At 47.5% G+C, this 13,847-nt stretch overlaps 1 protein-coding gene across 2 annotated transcripts in view; it reads right to left on the bottom strand.

Annotated features, from left to right (window-relative positions):
- The window catches only part of LOC143767692 (oocyte zinc finger protein XlCOF8.4-like), a 220,744-nt gene that overhangs the window by 35,232 nt on the left and 171,665 nt on the right, over nucleotides 1-13,847 (bottom strand). Inside the window, exon 1 of one of the 2 annotated variants that reach the window (XM_077256176.1) lies at nucleotides 7,238-7,355. The exons of the other annotated variant lie outside the window; for it this stretch is intronic. The gene's annotated coding sequence lies outside the window, so the exon portion shown is untranslated. Of the gene's footprint in view, nucleotides 1-7,237; nucleotides 7,356-13,847 lie in introns of those variants that run through there. 2 annotated transcript variants of the gene reach the window in all.

Genomic DNA, 13,847 nt, shown 5'->3' with positions numbered 1-13,847 from the left:
TAAGGAGAGGATCTATATCAGGAGAGAGTAATTTATAATATTCTGCAGGTAAACCATCCGGGCCCGGTGATTTATAATTTGCCATTGTTTTAATAGCTGAACTGACCTCCATTAATGTGATGGGCATCTCCAAAGTTGCACGCTGAGAATCTGTCAACATAGGTAATTGCAAAGAATTTAAAGAATGTGTTATGGAAGAGATGTCTCCTCCCCTTGTGGAGTAGATAGCTGCATAATGAGCATGCACAGCCTGCAATATGTCTTTACTGTTAGTCAGGTGATTCCCTGAGATAGGGTCTACTAAAAGTGGTATTTTCTGTCTGGGACCTTTTGGATTTGCTAGCCTAGCCAGTAAGGTTCCTATTTTATTACCCCATCTAAAGAAATGCTGCCTATTAAAGTCTACTTTCTGCTGTGCTATCTTGGTCAAATGTGCATTTAATAACGATAAAGCATCTTGCCATTGTGACCAATCCTCTGGATTATTAGTTCCCAGATACCGTCTATAGGCCAATATGGCCAATCCCTGAAGGTCTCTCATTTCTTGTTCCGCTTTACGCTTTTTCCCTACCACATATGCAATAATTCTCCCTCTCATAACTGCCTTACCCGTCTCCCACATAAGAACAGAGTCATCCCAGTGCTGTATGTTGTCATCCACAAAATTACCCCACTCTTGTTTGAGGAATGTCCCAAACTCTCTGTTTTTGAACAAGTAGGCTGGAAATCTCCATGAGCCCGGTTGACGTGGGTCACGACCACAGCGGAGAAATAAAGTGATAGGAGTGTGATCCGAAATCCCAGCATCCCCTATAGCTGCTTCCCTCACCCCCGGCAAAAGAGACTCACCTACCAAAAACATGTCAATACGTGAGAGGGACTTATGCGCCTTAGATATGCAGGTGTAGTCTCTTTCCATCGGATGCAATACTCGCCATATGTCTACCAGAGAAGTATCACGCATAAGGTTAGTCAAGCCAGGTCCCGATCCGGAGTAGGGAGTGGGAAGGACCACAGACCTATCTAATTGCGGATCCAACACAGCATTAAGGTCACCCCCCACCACCAAATTAGGCAAGTCCATAGTTAAGATCATCTGAGAAACGGATGCAAAAAAGGCAGTATTATCAACATTAGGAGCATAAACGTTCAACAACGAATAAGGGGTATCTTCAATAATCACTTTCATAAGAAGGAACCTACTCTGCGGATCCATCACCATGTCCCCCAGAGTCACCTGCAAGTGTCTAGCAAAAATTATGGCCACACCCCGCTTTTTGGAAGAGTATGAAGTAGCATAAGTCTGACCCAACCAATTATCCTTCAAATGTAATGTATCCTTGTGTGACCAATGAGTTTCCTGCAAAAATATGACATCCGGTTTAGCTCGTTTGAGTGCCTGCAATACACGACGCCGTTTCACCGGCGAGTTAAGGCCCGCTACATTCCATGACAAGATTTTTAAAGGATTACCTGTCTCTTTCCGATCAGGCATGCGCGATGTTGTCATCATGGTGTATAAAAATGGTATAGAGGCAGAGCATTTCCAATGCATGGTAGCACATAGGGTTTCGGAGTCCCAGCCGCTCCGCGACCCTCTAAAGTAGATAGGTGTGTGACATCATTAGCAACAATACACTTATGTAAAAATACAACAACCAGTTTCTTATTTACATATAAAATTGATCTTAACCAAAGTATAGTCAATCTCACTATGTAACTCATGTTCCTTATCATTTTGGCTTATTTAAGGAAAGATTAATCAATCTCATACCCAATCTCGCCCCAAACATTATAATGTGTCTTCAAGTATCTGGGGAAGCAAGATCTCGTTTCAGCTGGTCTAAAGCAATCTTAGGGTCTTCAAACAACTTTGTCTCTGTACCCAGTGTTACTCGGAGTCTGGCCGGGTAAGCCAATGCAAAACGGACCCCTTGATCAATGAGGAACCGACAAACCGGGCCAAACTCCTTTCTCCGCCGGGAAACAGCTACTGAGAAGTCCTGGAACACCAGAATCTTTGCCCCTTGTATAGTAACATCTCTAAGGTTTCTGGCTGCTGCCAAAACTCTCTCCTTATCTTGATAGTGGAAATATTTAGTAATGACCGGGCGAGGCCTCGCACCAGACTCCCTCCTCTCTGGTCCCACCCGGTGTGCCCTTTCAATTTGTCTAGAAGAACCAGGCTCCAACTGAAGGGCCTCCATCAGATCAACTGTTAAGAACCGAATAAGATCCATCCCCTTACAACTCTCAGGAATACCGATAAACCTAAGGTTGGATCTTCTACTACGATTCTCAAGGTCTTCAACCTTATCCAGCAAAGAACCAATAAGAATCTTTTGTGCCTCCACCGTAGTTTGGGTATTTACTACCGTGTCTTCCATATCACTAATCCGCTGTTCAGCTTCCGTGATCCGAGATGTATTTGCCGACACAGCAGTCACTGTTGCCTCAAGGGCCTTATTCCAAGTTTCAAATTTTTTATCAAAATATGGAAGAAGAATTTTTGATACTGCTTGAGCCGTGGCAGTATGAGGTTCAGGTGGGGACTGTGAATCGGAGGCGTCCTGTGACCCTTCTCCCAACCACATCCGATCCAGAGACCCCCCAGCCAAAGACCCACCCTCTGCTCTATTTTTATTCTTATGTTTGGTGCGCCTAGATGTGATTTCTTTCTGTGAGGGAGCCTGTGTTTTTTCCAGGTATTTTTCCATAATGGGGTAGCACTAAGACCTCTCCACCACCAAGAGCCTCAAAAATAAGTTTTAGTTTTGTACCCACCCTTCTCAGGTCTCACTATCACTTAGGCTTGTAAAATTGAGGTTCAAAGTCAATAAAAGCGAGAAATCACAGTAAAAATGAGAGGATTATGCATATGATAAAATATCTCCTAAAGAATTTCAGCAAATATGAACAGCTTGTAACTGTGATCAATATAGCAGATATTATTAAGTATATATATTATGACAATAAGAAAAAGAACAATAACATTCAGCACAGTAAGTTTGTGCAATGCAATAAAGATTTATGGTGCCACTAGATGGCGTTATTTGGTTGCAAATCTCAAAAATGTGACTCCCCACAATGTCAATGAAAAGAAGGGAAAAACAAAGTTAATTATGAACAGACAACCAATATCCTCCTCCTTCTCCAACCAGTCTATCTTGTTGCAGGGTATAGAGGGGTAACTCCTTCCTCTTCCTTCCACTCCAAACCCCACTCCACTTAGTCACCAGGAAAATGAAATTGTAAAGGAGGGAAAATTATAACCAAATAAACTTGGGAAGAAAAAGAAAAAAAATTGAAAATAAAAATTAAAAAAAAAAAAAAAGAGTTCAAAACAAAATAAAACTAACTCTGCCCATGCTTCCCAATACTAAGGAAGTCCTTGTCTTCTCTCCAGGGAATTTCCAAAAGTATTTCACCCCACGCTGAGGCATGTACTCTGTAATAACATTGAGGTCTGAGGACCGCACTGCCAGTAACAAACAGGGGTCCAGCAGAACCAGAGGATTGTTCAGTTACTTGGGTTACAAAAGCCAGCCCAATAAATAAGACAACGCTACTGACCTCCGCCCTGACAGCCTCTTCCTTCCCACATTTATCGGCCGTCTAATGGGGGGGCCAGAGATCCAGCTCCAGACCAAGAGCAAATATGGCGGGAAGACGTCTCCACACCGCAGCCGCGATGCCCCGATGTCACCAGACCAGACCGAGCTCCCCACCACCGGCTCCTCCGTCGGGTCAATCCCTCCGATGGGTTCCTCCAAAGCCGCCCAAATCCGTCCGGTAAGTATGGCTACCAGGAGCCGCACCCTCGCGTCTTCCAGCTCCCACTTATCGCTCCCTGGAACCGCAACTTCTCCACGGCTTCTTCCGTCACCCTCCAACCACAGCCAGAGCAGGAGCTTACCAGAGTCTCAATCCTGTCTTCCGGCTACGTATCCCCCAACACCGTTGACAATGCGGTCAGGGTGTCTGCACTTTGCCTCAGCGCCTCGTGGTCCACTTTCAGGCCACAAGTTAGTTCTCATCCCCCAGAAAGGACAGTAAACGGCAGGGACTCCCGGGCAAAATAATACGCTTATCTCTGCAATCCTCTTTTCAAGGGGAATCACATCCGATGTGAACAGCCAGCACTTGAAGGCTGTAATCAAGGATGGCTCCAGATTAGGTTTCTCACTAGCAAGGAGCGTTTCTAAAACGCGGCCATCTTAGTTGGCTCCGCCCCCGGAAGTCCTCTTCTCCTAAGTTTAAGCCTCGGTTCATCGGCCCGTACAAGATATTGGAGATTCTTAACCCTGTGTCCTTCCGTTTGGACCTCCCTGCATCCTTTTCGATTCATAATGTTTTTCATCGGTCATTGTTGCGCAGGTATGAGGTACCGGCTGTGCCTTCCGTTGAGCCTCCTGCTCCGGTGTTGGTTGAGGGTGAGTTGGAGTACGTTGTGGAAAAGATCTTGGACTCTCGTGTTTCCAGACGGAAACTCCAGTATCTGGTCAAATGGAAGGGATACGGTCAGGAGGATAATTCTTGGGTCACTGCCTCTGATGTTCATGCCTCCGATCTTGTCCGTGCCTTTCATAGGGCTCATCCTGATCGCCCTGGTGGTTCTGGTGAGGGTTCGGTGCCCCCTCCTTGAGGGGGGGGTACTGTTGTGAAATTGGATTCTGGGCTCCCCCGGTGGCCACTTGTGGAATTGTACTTGTGTGCATCATCCCCTCTGTTCACCTGCTCCTATCAGGATGTGGGAGTCGCTATATATCCTTGCTCCTCTGTCAGTTTCATGCCGGTCAACAATGTAATCAGAAGCCTTTCTGTGCATGTTCCTGCTACTAGACAACTCCCAGCTAAGTTGGACTTTTGTCCTTGTGTGTTTTTGCATTTTGTTCCTGTTCACAGCTGCTGTTTCGTTACTGTGTCTGGAAAGCTCTTGTGAGCGGAAATTGCCACTCTGGTGTTATGAGTTAATGCTAGAGTCTTAAAGTAATTTCTGGATGGTGTTTTGATAGGGTTTTCTGCTGACCATGAAAGTGCCCTTTCTGTCTTCTTGCTATCTAGTAAGCGGACCTCGATTTTTGCTAAACCTATTTTCATACTACGTTTGTCATTTCATCTAAAATCACCGCCAATATATGTGGGGGCCTCTGTCTGCCTTTTGGGAAAATTTCTCTAGAGGTGAGCCAGGACTGTCTTTTCCTCTGCTAGGATTAGGTAGTTCTCCGGCTGGCGCTGGGCATCTAGGGATAAAAAAACGTAGGCATGCTACCCGGCCACTTCTAGTTGTGCGGCAGGTTTAGTTCATGGTCAGTATAGTTTCCATCTTCCAAGAGCTAGTTCTCATATATGCTGGGCTATGTTCTCTCGCCATTGAGAATCATGACAGCTCTCCAAATGTGACATTGGGACCACAACCTATTTCCTTACAATTCCGAGCCATGCCATGCAACCAAACAGCAGTTTTCCACCGCATATGTGGTATTGGCATACTCAGGAGAAAATTCAAAACAAATTTGGGGATCCACTTTCACCTGTAACCCTGGTCTAGGAAGACTTCTTGTAGTCCCAAACTTCTTCCATTTAAGTATTATGGAGGCTAAAACAAAATTTTTATGGGAAAAATGTAATTTTCTGTTTTCACGGTTTAAAGGGCCACTGTCACCCCCCTCCAGCCGTTATAAACTAAAAGAGCCACCTTGTGCAACAGTAATGCTGCATTCTAACAAGGTGGCTCTTTTAGTTTTTGGTTCAAGTATTCCCAAAATAAAGCGTTTTGAAACTTATCCAAAATACCTGTTTTTATCCAGGGAGGCGGGTCTGAACCCCCCTCTTTGAAGCGCCCAACTGCCGTCAGTCATCTCTTCTGGGGCGCTGGTCGCCGCCCCCTCAGCGATGTTTACCTCTGAAATCCGGGCCTGCGCTGTGCTCTTCTGCCTGGGGCAGGCGCATTGAGCATTGGCCGTCAGCTCAGATGCCGGGTTCCGGACTGCGCCTGTGCCGTGCCTAGGAATCCCAGCCCCGCACTGTGCATAATGCATAACACACTGCGGGGCGGGGATTCAGTAGCAGGGTGGCCGCACTGCCCGCACAGGCGCAGTCTGCAAGCCTGGCTGGGACGTCAGACGGCCAGAGCTTAAACACAGCGCAGGCGCCGGTTTTGAAGCGAAAAAAGCGCGGAGGGGGCAGCGCCGAAAGCCCCTGAAGATTTGAGTGACGGCAGAGTAGCGGTTCAAGCTGGGGAGTGAGGACCCGCCTCCCTGGCTAAAGACAGGTATTTTGGATAAGTTTCAAAACGCTTTATTTTGGGAATACTTGAACCAAAAACTAAAAGAGCCACCTTGTTAGAATGCAGCATTACTGCTGCACAAGGTGGCTCTTTTAGTTTATAACAGCTGGAGGGGGTGACAGTGGCCCTTTAACATAAAATTCTGTGAAGCACCTGGAGGTTCAAGGTGCTCATGATACACCTAGATAAATTCTTTAAGGGGTCATATTTGCAAAATGGGGCCAATTGTGTAGGGCACATGAGAGGCTTTCCAAATGCGATATGGCATTAGCTCTTGATTCCAGCCAATATTGCATTCCAAAAGTCAAATAGTAGTTGTTCCCTTCCGAGCCTTGCTGTGCACCCAGACAGTAGTTTTCTACTTCATAAGAGTATTGGCATACTCTTGAGAAATTGCACAACAAATCGTATGGTGCATTTTCTCCTGTTACTGTTGTGAAAAAGCAAAAACATTTTTGTGGGGTCATTATAAATTTCTGCGAAGCACCTGAAGGGTTAATAAACTTGTTGAATGTGGTTTTGAGCACCTCAAGGGGGTGCAGTTTTTAGAATGGCGTCACTTTGGGGTATTTTCAGTCAGATAGGCCCCTCAAAGTCACTTTACATGTGAGGTGGTCCCTAAAAAAATTTTTTGTAAATTTGTTGGAAAAATGTGAAATTGTTAGAAGGGTTAATAGTTTGTGTTTCAATAATGATGCTAATGTGAAGTCGCCATGTGGGAAATGTTATTTATTAACTATTTTGTGTGACATAACTCTCTGGTTTAATGGCATAAAAATTTAAAGTTTAAAAATTGAAAAAAAAAAAATTAAAAAGTCAAACTTTTCAATATTTTCACAAATAAACACAAATAACATTGTTCTAAATTTCCTAGTAACACGAAGAACAATTTGTCACAATAAAACAATGTCAGACTCTCCGGATCCGCTGAATCTCCAGAGTTATTACCTCATAAAGTGATGTCGGTCAGCGGAGAGGAAACGGGGCGAAAGGGACTCACAGGAGGAACCGGCCCCAGAAAGGAGAAGATCCAGGAGTGTCTGTCACATATATGGCTGTTCTGTGCACACAGGACCTGTGATGAGGTCACAGGAGGGGAGGAGTCAGGGGTCACATGATCAGGGGCCTCAGTGTATGCAGGACTCTGCTGTGCTGGTTGTCATGGTGCTGGATGAGGGGAAGTTTATGTGTGGGGTCAGGAGGGGTTTACAGTGTGAGCGGAGCAGTGTGTGTACAAGGTGTACGGAGCGTAGCCGAATGTGTACGAGTTGTATGGAGTGGAGCCGTGTGTGTACGAGGTGTACTGAGCAGAGCCGTGTGTGTACGAGGTGTACGGAGTGGGGCTGTGTGTGCGAGGTGTACGGAGCGGAGCCATATGTGTACGAGCTGTACGAAGCAGAGCCGTGTGTGTATGAGGTGTACGGAGCGGAGCCGTCTGTGTATAAGGCCAGAAAATAAGAATAATGGCGTGTGCACCACTAGAATATAGGCAAGTATATAATGAAGTAACAGGGTGCTACATTAGGCATGGAAACAGCAAATATGATCAAAAAAGAAAAAGAGCCAAAAAGAACGTGCACACCTACTACAAAATATATAGCAAAATATAGAATACATTTTATTACAAGCAAAAACACCATACAAATATAAAATCAATTACAAAACTGTAACAAAGTACACAACACCCCAATATAACAGCCTATGCAGGAAATGCGAAATCTGCAAAAAACACGCTAAATATACTGTACTAATAAACACCTCGTTCACAAGAAATACAATATGAGCTATGCCAACATAAATGTTTATAACAGAAATGCACAGACCAAGCCCTCTAAAAAGCACACACACACATTATAGGCGTCCCTATATGTGTCCTAAATGAAAGCAAATGTAAAGGGCATGTAGCGTGTACACATATACAATATGCTAGTGGCCCTGAAAGGGTGAAAGGAATGCTGCAAATGAGTTAAATCTCGCAATGTACGAGCCTGCAATTAAACCCTGGGAACCACAGAGAGTAGAGAGGAGCTTAAGTAAAACAGGCAATAAATACAACCTGGAGCCCGGTCATGTATCTGGCAAAAAAATGTAAATGTGTATAAGGCCAGTCTCACACGTCCAGATAATTCCGGTACCGGAGAAATCGGCACCGGAGTTATCCGTGTCCGTGTGCTCACGTGGCACATCAGTGTGGCACACATGCGGCAGCCGTGTGCCACCCATGTGCCGACTGAGGACCACACGGACCGTGCAGGAGACAGCGCTACAGTTAAGTGCTGTCCCCTGCTTTTGGTGCTGAAGCCGGCATTCATTCCTTCTCCCCAGCAGCGTTCGCTGGAGAGGATTGAAAAATCAAGGTTTTTTTAAAACATTTTTTAAAGTTTGGGGTCACCTCCCGCCTCCCACCCCCCGTGCGCCAGCCCGCTTGCAGAGAAATACTCACCCAGCTCTTGCGATGCCTCCTCTCAGCGCCGGCAGCCTGTCCTGTGTGAGCGGTCACGTGGTACCGCTCATTACAGTGATGAATATGCGGCTCCACCTCCCATAGGGACAAGATGAGATTGCATGTAGCAATGCCCAAAGATTTCAGCAGCCACTGTCACATGAAAGCGATGGTGGGAAATTGTCACAAGAGGTGGACGATGAGACACAATTGCCATAAAGTCAGGAGGAGGAGCAGGGTGCGGATGTGGAAGACAAGGTGGTGGATGACATAGTAACTGACCCAACCTGGCAGGAGGACATGCAGAGCAAAGACAACAGCACACATGGGGAAGGAGGCATAGCACCCCAACAGGCAGGAAAAAGCAGTGTGGTGGCCGCATCCGTTCCCTGTAACACCAATATGACGGAAGTTGTGATTCCAACTGTTAGATCTTCCCAAGTCTGGTTATTTTTTAAAGACTGTGACGATGACCCCAAACAGGCCATTTGCAGCACCTGCCATGCCCGCAAAGCAGGGGTAGCAAAACTACCAGCCTGACCACCACCAGCATAATCAGGCACATGGCAGCAAAGCACCTGACTTTGTGGGCCGAACCCCAGGCTCCAGGAACACTGTCTGCAGGTGACACCACTGCTTCTTCCACTGTTTTGCGTAGAAGCCAATCCCAGTCCACAGTGCATGCGAAGCTGCCTCGTGCCCTGCACCTGTTGTTGCCTACAGTCAACCAGCACCATCATCAAGCCCATCCACATCCTTGTCACAGCGCAGCCTTCAGGTGTCTATACCCCAGTCATTGGAATGCAAGCGGAAATACGCAACCAACGCCCCACAGGCCACAGTACTAAATTCTCACATTTCTAGTCTGCTTGCGCTCAAAATGTTGCCTTTTAGGCTCGTTGAGACAGAAGCTTTCCGCAACCTGATGGCGGCAGCCGTCCCAAGGCACTCGGTTCCCAGTCGCCACTATTTCTCCCGGTGTGCCATACCGGCATTACACCAGCACGTGTCCCACATTACCCGTGCCCTCAACAATGCTGTTACTGGGAAAGTTCACCTAACCTCGGACACGTGGACAAGTGCTTGTGGGCAGAGACGGTACATCTCACTGATGGCACACTGGGTTAACATAGTGGAAGCTGGGACCCAGTTGGACCTTGGGATGGAACACATCCTCCCGACACCGAGGATAGCGGGCCCTATGTCAATCAGGGTTGCCCCCACAGTTCCTGCACCTCCTCTTCAGCCTCCATCTCTGAAATGGGCACATCAGTCAGAAGCTGGAAGCACAGCAGCACTGCCTCAGCCAAGCGGCAACAGGCTGAGCTGAAGCTAATCTGCTTAGGCAACAAGCTGCACAATGCTGAAGAGTTGTGGACAGTGCTGGAAGAGCAGTCAGATTTTTGGATGACACCGCTTAACCTACAGCCAGGCATGGTCGTATGTGACAATGGCCGAAACCTGGTGGCGGCTCTGAGGCAAGGTGAGCTCACACATGTATCTTGCCTAGCCCATGTGCTTAAAGGGAACTTGTCACCCCCAAAATCGAAGATGAGCTAAGCCCACCAGCATCAGGGGCTTATCTACAGAATTCTGTAATGTTGTAGATAAGCTCCCGATGTATCCTGAAAGATGAGAAAAAGAGGTTAGATTATACTCACCTGGGGCGGTCCCACTGTGGTCCGATCCGAAGGGTGTCGCGGTCCGGAACCTCCCATCTTCTTATGATGACATCCTCTTCTTGTATTCATGCTGCGGCTCCGATGCAGGCATACTTTGTCTGCCGTGTTGAGGGCAGAGCAAAGTACTGCAGTGCGCAGGCACTGGGAAAAGTCAGAGAGGCCTGGCGCCTGCGCACTGCAGTACTTTGCTCTGCCATCAACAGGGCAGACAAAGTATGCCTGCGCGGGAGCCGCAGCATGAAGACAAGAAGAGGACATCGTCCTATGAAGATAGGAGGCCCCGGACCGCAACGCCCATCGGATCGGACCGCCCCCCCTGGTGAGTATAATCTAACCTCTTTTTCTCATCTTTCAGGATACATCAGGGGCTTATGTACAGCATTACAGAATGCTGTAGATAAGCCCCTCATGCTGGTGGGCTTAGCTCATCTTCGATTTTGGGGGAGACAGGTTCCCTTTAACCTCGTTGTTCAACGTTTTCTCTAAACCTACCCGGAGCTGCCGCATCTGCTAGTGAAAGTAGGCCGACTGTCTGCCAATTGTAGAAAGTCAGCTACAGCTTCAGCCGCCCTTGCCGTGCTTCAGCAGCATTAGTGCAGCGCCCCAGAGTCCTGGTCGTTGCAGTACTGTTGCTCCGCCGCTAAGGGGGGCTATGGTACGTCTGATGGCACTGAAGGAGTTCATCTGACCAGGTAGCACAGACACCAATACACTTCACAGTCTGGCCTCCAGGGGGAGCTAAGGGTTCTATGTATTAGGCCACTCCTCACAATCTGGTAAAACTGGGGGTTAGGCAGGAAGTTAGGACAGAAAGCTGACTGGGTTGGAACCAGGCAACACCTTGTGGCAGAGGGTGTTGTAGGGGAAGATTCGGAGGGGTCCCTGTCAGGGGTGGGATCCTGACAGAGGCCTAGCAACCAGAGAGAACGTTACGGGACCGCGCCTGCACGATATAGCAGCGGTACCCCAAGAAAGGACAAGAAGCGAGGTTTATTGTGCTGAGTGAGAAACGAGATCAACGCAACAAGGAGAATACCAGTAGGAGTCGTGCTGTAAGACGAGGCAACATCCTACTGAGGCGCATAACCGGTGGCCGGAACGCCGAGGAAGTATAGAGCTCCAGGCCAAACTTCAAACCTACGGCAGGACAGTCAGTTATAGGCGGGCTGTCTCACCCAATTGACCTAGGAAGACACAGGGGGGGTAACAACAGGAGTGGGGCGACGCTAGAGTCCCGGAAGAGCTCCGAGCCTCCCCGTCATACGGGTGCGTCCTATCCATAAGATCTGGGGGACGTGGAAGAACATCAGAATCGAGTTGTGAGGGAACACGAGAAACAGACACAACAGTTGTGGGGACTATCCCGTGAGCACAGCAGGGGAGGACCGCAACACACAGCGCTAGAAGGTAGGCACAGATTTCCACCTGCAAAGGGAACTCTGGAGGTGCCATCGGACCGGCCGGACTTGCGCAGCCTGGTTAACCGTATTCCGGACTGAGGACCCTGAAGCCTTCAGTAAAGAGGTAAAGAGACTGCAACCTGGTGTCCTCATTATTTACCGCGACCGGCACTTCACCACACCATAACGACATCCCACACCACCACCTTTATTGTACGCCCCTCAGCAGGGTCACGGACCGGGTCTAGCCACCGTGACAATCCCAGAGCAGAGACTCAGAGGCCCGGTACCGGGTACCCCTCGGCCCTGCGGCAGTGGGGGCGCTACATTTGCATCTTCCAGCTCACCGACTGGTGTGTGATGTCCCCACGCGTTGGAACTCTACACTACATATGTTGGAAAGGACTGATGAGCAGAGGAGGGCAGTTATTGACTACCAGAATCAACAAGGTCATCGTTATTCAATTCAGACTCCACACATAAGACCTCAGGAGTGGACATAGATGTCAGACATATGTACAATTCTCAAAAACTTTGAGGACTGCACCAAGATGTCAGCGGCAATGACGCCAAAATTAGCTTCATCATCCCGCTTCTCTGCATTCTGAAAACCTCTCTGCTCACAATTAAAGAGGATGCACTGCAGGCGGAGCACAAGGACATGGAACAAGAAACCATACAGGGTGATTACATGCAGCCCAGCCTCATGTCATCTCATCGTGGTGTAAGGATTCTGGACTTTTCTGGTGCCTGTTCACCCTGATCAAAGATGGAGTCTTGGATCTCGCCCTGTCATGGAACTTCCTGTCAGCCTGATTATTTAAGTCCGGGTCATGTGTTCTAAGGTGCCTGAGTATTTTGTTCTGCTGGCTCCTGAGCTTCTGCTGGTTTGCTGGTGAACTCCCTGCTTCTTCTGCTCACAACTCGGTGGTCTGCCTTTCTGCATTCAGCTACCTCTCTCCTCTGAAACTTCTGCGACGGGCTGCGCACCAGTGGAAGTATCTTCTTTGTTTGCAAAACCTTTCCCAGTGTTGTGCCTCTTTGCACAACCACACCAGGTGAGCAAGATTTAAGTTGTGCTTGTCTCATCTAGAAATATTTACTCATCTGCTACGCTTAGATAGCGCTCTCCCTCTTTTCCCCTCGTCCTCTCTTTCCCAGGACTGCATTCACACAACGCATCATCTGAGAATTATTGGACTCCTACTACAAGTACTGCGCACATGTGTGATCAAGTTTTGCTGGACTTCCTCATTTAAAGTACTGTGTGCATTCACACTATAACCTTATTGGACTTCCTGGTTTAAATATCTGTTTGCCTCTAAGTCTGCTGTGATTTACTTTATTGTGCTGAGGACCTTGTTACTACTGCAGGAATATCGGTATTATGCTTTGTTTGCTATTTACTATATAGAGCTGAAGACCTCGTTTCAATTGCAGAAATATCTGTGTCAATTCTGTTTACTTTTCTGTTTCGAGTAAAAACATTCTTTGCTGCAACTTTGTTTTCGGACTGGCTTTATCCCATGCTATTAGATTCCGTAGTACCCATAAAATTATTACACGTGGATTGCTAGACAATGAGGAAGAGGAGGAGGAGTAAGAACAGGAGCTATTTTCATGGGCTATAGATGGTACTACCTGCACGGCTGTCATACCGTCTGTTCAGCGTGGATGGCCTGAGGACAGGGAGGAGGAGGATGAGGAGGACAGCATGGTTAGTCATCGTGTTGGTGAGCACACGGAAGTCTTGCCTGTTAGCAGTCTGGCATACATGGCTGACTTTATGTTGCACTGCATTTCCCTTGACCCTCGCATTATTAACATTTTCGGTGACACTCATTACTGGTTGGTGACACTTCTGGACCCACGCTACAAGGAGAACTTTCAATCTCTTCTTCCAGAGGTAGACAGGTGTATAAAATGGTGCAGTACCACAGGGCCCTTGTAGCGAAATTACTAAAAAAATTCCCATCTGAAAATGCTGGCAGAAGACGTCAAAGTTTGTTGTACAACCATGGAGTCCAAGCAAG

Source organism: Ranitomeya variabilis, chromosome 4 (assembly GCF_051348905.1).
Source record: "Ranitomeya variabilis isolate aRanVar5 chromosome 4, aRanVar5.hap1, whole genome shotgun sequence".
Lineage (NCBI taxonomy): Eukaryota > Metazoa > Chordata > Amphibia > Anura > Dendrobatidae > Ranitomeya > Ranitomeya variabilis.
The sequence above is the reverse complement of the archived record's forward strand: the minus strand, read 5'-3'. Positions and strand labels throughout refer to the sequence as shown.